Raw genomic sequence first — 8,278 nt, 5'->3', positions numbered from 1 at the left:
AGATCGGCCAGCAATCGGAATCAATGAGCGCAGCTGAGCGCGATCACCCGCCAACAGCTGTTCAACAAAAAACGAGTAAACAACTGGTTAATTCCAGCCGAAAGCTCGCTAAACGCCGCTAAAAACTCCCAAAAGCACGGCAGCTCATGTCATATGATCGACGCGACTTTCGGGTGAGTCAAGTCGTAGTTGGATGAATTTTATAGCGGCGGCTTTCAGTTTATAAACGAGCGTCACATTGTACGGTTGGGAAAGTGTGTGCTGTCGCATGTTAAGGTCTTTCAAAAACGGTGTTTATTTTTCGCCAAATGACAGCCACGGTGGTGGCAACAACAGCAAAGCACTATCGTTAAACAATTCAAGCTAATAAAATAAAATTGACGCTGTTGCAACGCGCGCGCGATCGTATGTATGTATGTATGTATGTGGCAAACTGCATATTTCCGCTTATTTGTTTTGCATGAATGTACATACGTTACAGTAAATTAAAATTAGCACAGCTCCTCGCTGGGCGTAAGATGAGGTGCGATTGAAGTTGGTCTTTTACTTAATTTTGTTTTCTAAATACGAAACGAACAATGCGAGTAAACATTGCAAATAACCTAAACAGAAATTAAATATAAATAAATTAAAAAATATCAATAAATTCGCTTTTAATGCTAAATGTGCGATGAAAATAAAAACTCAAGGTGAAACAGTTAAAAAAAAATCTGGAATTCGGACCAAAACAACTGCTCAGAGCAAAAACACAAAAAAAAAAGTGCAATGAAAATTATCTGAGGCAATAAGCAAAGGGGCGTGGAGGGCGTGGCGAGCGTAATTTGTGTACGCGCATCAGTTGTAGCCGTTGCTTTTGTTGTACGCACACAATTTGCGCTGCCTTTTTAACCCATTTATTGCAGCAACTGTTGCAAATTGCAAGTTGCAAAACGCAGACAAAAATGCAAATATTTACGCAGCATAGTGTGGGCTTACATTTAAAGCGTACTTTTATCGAAGTACTTACTTAAAAAAAAAGTATTAACAAGAGGGGATTTTACCTAAAATGTCACTACTTCGCGAAGAATTTTAAATAAATTTACCTTAAATTAGCGATTATTTTATTTTAGCTTTCATTTATGTAAGTTTCAAGTATTGATGAAATACAAATGCAAATTTACTTAAAATTAGCTTATATTTTTAGCGCAGACGTTATGTTTTTAATGCGAAAAAACCTCAGCAAAAATACCTGACTTTGACGTAGAGAGTTAAAAATACGAGTGCATACGTTACAACTATTTTCACTTACAGCAGCAGTAAATGACAACTTCATGCATACATACATTTGTATAACGACAGCAGTGTGTGTGTGTGTGTGTGAAGGGTGTGTTCTTCGCGTAAAAAGTCAGTACAACGAAAGTATGTACGTAATACAAAAACATCCGCATTAAAAAGCGAAAACAGTCGGTAACTCAAATCTTTGCTGAATAAAAAGAATGTACAAAATATTAAAAAAAAAAACACGAAGAAATTATACTTCGTAGTGTTGCCAACTACAAAGTTTTTTAATCATTAAGTCAATCGAACACCACAACAANGAGTGTGATTTTTTTTTTTTGTTGTTGCTTTATCTTTGCATCATTATATACGGCTGGAATAAGTGCATTTATTATACATATGTAAGCAAACGCTGGCGACGACGAGTCATATTACCAGCTGAGTCGCTCTACAGCTAGCCAGGCAGGCAACCGCACGCCAAAGCAATTGCACCTGACTGTTGGCTAAGGCTATAAGATAGAAATAAATTCAAGCAGCAGCAACAAAAAAAAAAAAACAAAGTCAAACGAGTATTTAATTTTGGACTACTTGAATTGCTGTGCTGTGGCGAAACAAAAGCGTCATACGGCGTTAAGCTGTTTTCGAATCTTCTGTTTTTGAATATGGTGAGTACTTACTATTTATGGTCATTTCTGTAGTTTCATGTATGGATAGCCCTTAAAAGCCAGACTTATATGCACTACATACAACACTGTGACCTTGAAAGTCTTAAATCACCGAGTTGCACACTTTCTCATCGACATAAGTAACTCGGTGAGAGGCAATCTTGAAAGTAAATCAAGAGACATTTATGCTATAAGGCCTTTACAGAAAGGCTTTAGGTACCTACTGCAAAACTAATGCCGAATTTCCACTAGGCATTGAAATGACAAAAAATGGTTTTAATGCCCAACTTTGTCATTAAAATTTTTGCCATTAAATACCTGGTGGAAATCCCGCATAAGACTACATACATATTTATCAACTATCTGATGTAGTCTATTGGGCAACCAATATTTCTGTGCAACTTAACCTATGTATTTATATGTGGGAAATCGCAATAAGAGTCCTCTGGCTTTATAAGAAAATGGCATACAATTCTAAATAAATTTCTACACCAATGGAATTTCGCATTTTGTTGGCCAATTCTCAAGACATGACACAATTTTATTTGCACAACTTTTCAGCACAACGATCTCAGCGACAGCTTAATTTAAAGTTGCTCACAGCGCAGTAGCCCGATGCTTGACGACCCACTGAACGTCGAGTTGATTGTGCGCTGATTTGTGTGCTTATTTCCACAATTTAAATTAAGCATTACTAATGTTGCACTTAATCAAAGCAACAGCGTCAGCAATCCAAGTGCATCGCCAACTGAAAATTACTTTAACAACAACTAATACGGGTATTCAGCGGCGCACAGTGTGGAAAATTTACTTTTTTTTGTGATGAAATGTTATATCTCAAGAACGAGAACGGGTAGCGAAATAAATGTAAGCGCATTTCAAAGCTTTTAAGATGTAGAATTCAAGAAAAATTACAGTTTTTTTTTTTAAGTTGTAAAAGTAAAATTGTTTACATGTGAAGAAACTGGAAAAAAATTTAAGATGCGTGTTTCCGTTTTTATTTTTTTTAGCTCTTTGCATATCTACATACTTTAGGTCAAAAACTAAAAAATACTACTATTTTTGAAGTAAATTTTAAAGACTATATTTTCTGAATTCCTCACCACAAAAGTTTGACTTAGTAATTGATTTTGTCCAAAAAAAAGTGAATTTTCTACACTGTGTGGCGGCAAATCACATGAAACTCAACTATCAACCCATAATTATGTACCAATGAGGCGGCGCGGGTAGGGGCGAAGTGGGATGGCTAATAGCTAGTTGGGTGGTTGGGTAGCGTGCCAGTAGCAAATTTTCCAAATTGCAGATGCATTTAAGCGCCGCCCCAAACCCCACTTTTTGTTGAATTTCGCGCAGCTGCCATTTGCTTTTCCACAAGTGCTATTTGCTATTTGCTATTCTTCGTCTGACAATTGACAACTGGCAACACTAAAACGTATTATTATGCGAATTTTATGTCACACGTGACAGTCAGGACACGCATACTTATGCACATTTACATATGTACATATAAGCATTCAAAAGAGGAGGGTTGCTGCGCGCGAGTATGAAAGTTTTCAAAGAGGCTCAGCTCAGCCCGTGATTCGATTTGCTTGAGAACTGGCACTATCGAAGTTCTGCGCTACCTAGGCTACAAAGGCAACAACTGCGCAATTTTCCTTTGTCTACGAACAAAAGTTGCCCCATTTTCTAGATTTTGTTGTCGCACGAAGGTAAATTAACGCGCATGTATTTGTTTTGCAAGCAGCTAACTGCCGAGCGCCTTAAGGTTGACCTCCTAGGTATGTGTTTTTGGTTTGAGGAATGACAAAAGCCGAGCAGCTGCGGCAACAGTTTCACGAGCTAAGCAGGATGTCGCTGGGGATTTGTGTGCTTCCATACACAGAATTATGATTTTTTTATAGTCATTCCTTTCTTTGCTGACTCTGAAGGCTTTGTATAAATCACCAAACCGAAAAATTGGGCATGCGCGCCCGAAAAATTGTATTCAATTTCCAAATGCGCACCAGCAAAAAGAACGAAAATTAAAAACTTTTGTACTTTAAGAGTATTCAATTGCTGTGGAATTTTTTGTGCATTTGTCACTTGTCGCGAACAATGAATTGAGCTTTCAATGGAGCTCTGCACGCTGCACCGCCCATTCCTTTATCCCAAAGAGTGCATTTTATGGCGGCTGCAATCGCCGAAAATTTCTGGCTGCCACATAAACTTGACAAACACCACAAATGTACATAATTTTGTATTTATCGGCGATAAATAACACGAAAATTCAGCAGCGCTGCAGCGAACTTGCAGTCTTGCAGCGGGCGCGGTCGCCATTGTTGCAGCGCGCGCCCATCGAATACAATGCATATTTGTATGTACATAGCTCGAAATTGTGTGGCTACTTGAACCTGCTAGCCGTTCGTGTTCACTGGCGTAGTGATCGCGGTCCTAGCTGAAGCTGTTTCTGTGCTTGCGCGCGCTGGACCTGATCTTGTGCGGCTGCGCATGCGCGGTGATTGCACGTTCCAGAGACATATGGTATGGTTTGTTAGAGCTTAAGCGCTAAATAACAATAAACCAAGCAGAAATTGCAAAAATGCAGCCGAATAAAATGGAAATAAATTAGTTGTGTATTTGCGAGTGAAACGCGGCGACGAAGCGAATTAATGCACTTTTTGATTGCTTTTAAATTTTTTTTTTTCGAGTTTATTCGCAGAAAACCGCTGTAAATGGCTGCTGTAAACTTAAATTGCAATGTTGTTGTTTTGTTGTTGTGTCAGTTGCCTTGAAAAGTGCTGGCCTCAGCTTGTTGTTGCTACTATAATATATGTATTACTATGGCTGCCGTTATATGATTCGTTTTATATGTACATATGTTTGCAGTTTCAATGTGGAATTTCTGCTTTTTTGCATTTTCAATTCATCCAATTCTGCACATTTTTTAACACAGCAGCCAACTGAAAAGTTGAATGCAAATTACGTTGCTGCAGCCAGCCGCGTATAAGAAAAATAAAAAAATAACAGTAGCTTGTTTACCGTTTCTTTAACAAATGAATGAGCCAGCAACTTTAAGAGACTTAATAAAAATACAAATACAAATAAAAACAAACAAAAAAAACACGTATTTTGTTGGATTGGTATGCAAATACATACATACCACCTTTTGCTAAAGAACGTTTGACCAACTGATCAAATAAACGAATGGCCGCCAGGGCAAACCAAATGAAAAAGTCTGCAGCCAGTCGCCGTACTGCCAAGTTGTCATGTCGTCGAGTTTGTAGCATTTTTTGCACAGCTCGCACTTTTTAGCCCAGCGCGTTTGATATTCAGCGCCCAGCTGGCTGGCTGGCTGGCTGGCTTGCTGGCTGGCTTGCTGACTGCTCGACTGGCCGGCCATTCGAGTGTTGCTGCTGTTGTTGGCACTGCCGCAGCGGTATTTTGCTAAAGCGCAACCATTAAGCGTTAATTGATTGGAAGTGCTTTTAGCGCAGCTTTTCTCATTCTATTTTTCGCAATAGGAAATATGTACATAATGTATGTCTGCACAAACACAGAATGCACAGCTGCACAAACTTATGTATGTAGTAGCTTTTATGCAATCGCTGCTGCAGTTTCCTAAACGACTGGCTGTTTGGCGACAGCTTACTCACTTCGCCGCGTAAATTATCCAGTATCGACACAATCGTTAAATCGGTAATTGCAAATTGGTGGTCAAAAGTAATTTTGCTGATGTTTTCTGCACCTAAGGCAGCCAAGACTGTAAGATTATAGTAATTGCAGCACCCAAAGCAGATACTCGCGAAACAGTGGCAAATGGGACTAAACCGAGTCAGTTCTCACAGTTAAAAATAGTTTATGTATAAGAAGCTATCTACCAATAATGCGAGGAGGCGAAGAGGCGAAAAAGAAATCATAGATATATCTTAAAGATAGACAACATAGCTTTTTGCGTTCTCCAAATATTTTGCAACGTTGCGCCTACTCAGAAGTAAAACAATACATATAGCACGCGCCGGAAATTGCCTAAGAAAAAAAGTTGAACAAAAAATGTAAGGCAAAAAGCTAATTTATTTTCCAGCATTTTATTTCCTTCTCTAAGCACTCATTCGAGCACCAAAAACAGGTGATCGTTTAGACGCCGACTTTTTGTTGTTACTTGCTGGAGGGGCGGCCACAATCGCCAACAGCAGGTCAACGGCAAACAGCAACTACGGAGTTTATACATAGCTGGGGGTAGAAGTTATTCATGTGTTGTTCATGTTTTTGTTGTTGCCTTGCGGCATGCAGGTGTGCCTAGCTAGTAAGTGACCAATGCCACAATCGAAAAAAAAAATAAACAAATCAGAGTGTCACAAAGCAAACTGGTTGGAAAAATGCTGGTTGGGAATTGCTGCAAATAAATGTAAAATTATTGAATTCTAAAAATATGCAGAAATGAAATCAATTTTAATTAAAATCGCAATTAAAAGAAGAATAAAAAAACTAAATTTCATGCTTATTATGCAAAGCAAAAATGCAATTTTTCACACGCCTCAAAGCTATTAATTATTTTATGTTCGAACAGTAGCATACAATTTTATTTTAATTACAGAAAAGCACAATAAAAAGTTCAAGGGCTGAGCAAAACTGTAAATGCTCAGCAGGTTGCACTGAGAGAAAAAAAAAATTAACTATGACGTTAGAAAGTTTTTTTTAAAGGACTTTGAAATTTGAAAAAATAAGAGTACTACAAAATTTTTTTTAAAAAATTCAGTGCGATATAGGATAACAATATGGGTATCATATAAAAGAAAAAATTCTGTAAAATTATAACAGAATACATTTTTTGGTGCATAAGGACGAATGGGTATGGAAAATGTCTTTTACAAATTTTGTTCCTAAATATGCTTGAAAATTTGCAATATTTTTTTTTTGAAAAAATTATTATTTGAGGGCTAATATACGCACGATTTCATTATGGAATTTCGTCCTGCAAACTTTATTAACTTAAAAAGATGTACAGAATTTATTAAAAGCGCATTTTCAATACCTACTCGTCCTTTCAAACCAAAAAAACTTTATTGTTTTTAAATTCTTCAGAATTTTTTCTCTCATTTGGTACTCATATTGTTATTCTGCATAGCACTGCCTTTTTAAAATGATTTCCTAAATTAATTGTTTCTATAAAATTTCAAAGTCATTTGAAAAAAAAAAAAACCTTACGTCGCACAGTGTTTCGACTATATGGAGGCAGGTGGAAATAATACTACACCTGCACCGATTTCACTGAAACTTGACATGCGCTCTAGTTTTACTTAGAAATAGAGAATTATGAAATTTTGTAAAGATGGAATAATTGCCACGCCCGCTACTCTCGTGGGCGGAAACATTAAATCTCATCCGATTTCGGTGAAATTTAGTTTGTAGTCTTTATTTTATTTAAAAAACTTAAATATAAGATATGGGGAAGATTGGATTACTATAACGTTCAAAACTCACAAAAAATGTGGGCCCAGTCATTAAATGTTATGGAATTTTGAGTAATTTTTGTTTCCTGCTTTCCGCTCTCAGAAAACCAAGGTTATACAATAAAATTAATTAGGTGTCAATACTCGCTTTTTCCCCAATATCTGGTGGGATTTTTTCATTGTTCGAAAAATTCTTTTCGCTAAATTATGCAAAAAGAAGCTGAAAATCAAAAATTACATATATTTGCAAAGTCGCGCGCATAAATCAAATTATATATTCGAAAACTACATAAAATTCTCTAAAATATTAGTCTAATTTCACGACCTGACGGACCGGTACTCACACTTTTTTTTTACTAATAATCTTTACCATATACATTTCAAAGCAAATTTTTTGGTAAGAATATAGGAAAATACCAAATAAATGATAAATACCTTCACCTGAATATTCCACGACATTTAGATAATTAATTACAGTTGAAAAAGAAACACTTTCTGTAATGGGTTCAGCGCCAAATGCAACTAAACTGATTAGTCGGTATCGCGCCCATTCCCGTATTTTTTTGGAAATGTATGGTCCGTGAAGAAGGGGGGTGAGTATATAATGTAAAATTTGGTACTTTTGACTTTTACTATTCCCTCTCTAAGTCAAACCGGTTTTTTTTACCAACTGTCACCATGACTTTTTTCTACCTGCCTCCATGTAGTCGAAACACTGTGCGTCGCAGTGAAAAACTAAAAACGCAAATTTTCTACAATTCGCCCATAGTTTCGTGAGTATATCGATTCTTTCGTGTGTTCTGAATCTTTTTGTTTCTGTCCCAAGATGAAATCAAATAAAAAAATATTTATTTTTACTATGCGTTATTTCCGTCAGTGAACTCACCACATTTTTCTTAATATTACAACGTGTTTTTCTCTCAGTGT

The 8,278-nt window shown here is 36.8% G+C and overlaps 1 long non-coding RNA gene across 6 annotated transcripts; it reads left to right on the top strand.

Annotated features, from left to right (window-relative positions):
- Positions 1-166: 166 nt before the first annotated feature.
- Positions 167-1,576, top strand: LOC108380884 (uncharacterized). 6 transcript variants are annotated; one of them, XR_001849599.1, is made up of 2 exons: positions 167-409; positions 1,291-1,576. It is a non-coding gene; the product is annotated as an uncharacterized LOC108380884 (long non-coding RNA). The 6 variants fall into 6 exon arrangements; XR_001849597.1 differs by having other exon boundaries at positions 1,184-1,576; XR_001849596.1 differs by having other exon boundaries at positions 167-413.
- The last annotated feature ends 6,702 nt before the right edge of the window (positions 1,577-8,278 follow it).

The sequence above is a fragment of the Rhagoletis zephyria genome, unplaced genomic scaffold (genome assembly GCF_001687245.7).
Source record: "Rhagoletis zephyria isolate East Lansing unplaced genomic scaffold, Rhagoletis_zephyria_1.1 Rzeph_scaffold_20716, whole genome shotgun sequence".
NCBI lineage: Eukaryota > Metazoa > Arthropoda > Insecta > Diptera > Tephritidae > Rhagoletis > Rhagoletis zephyria.
The sequence above is the reverse complement of the archived record's forward strand: the minus strand, read 5'-3'. Positions and strand labels throughout refer to the sequence as shown.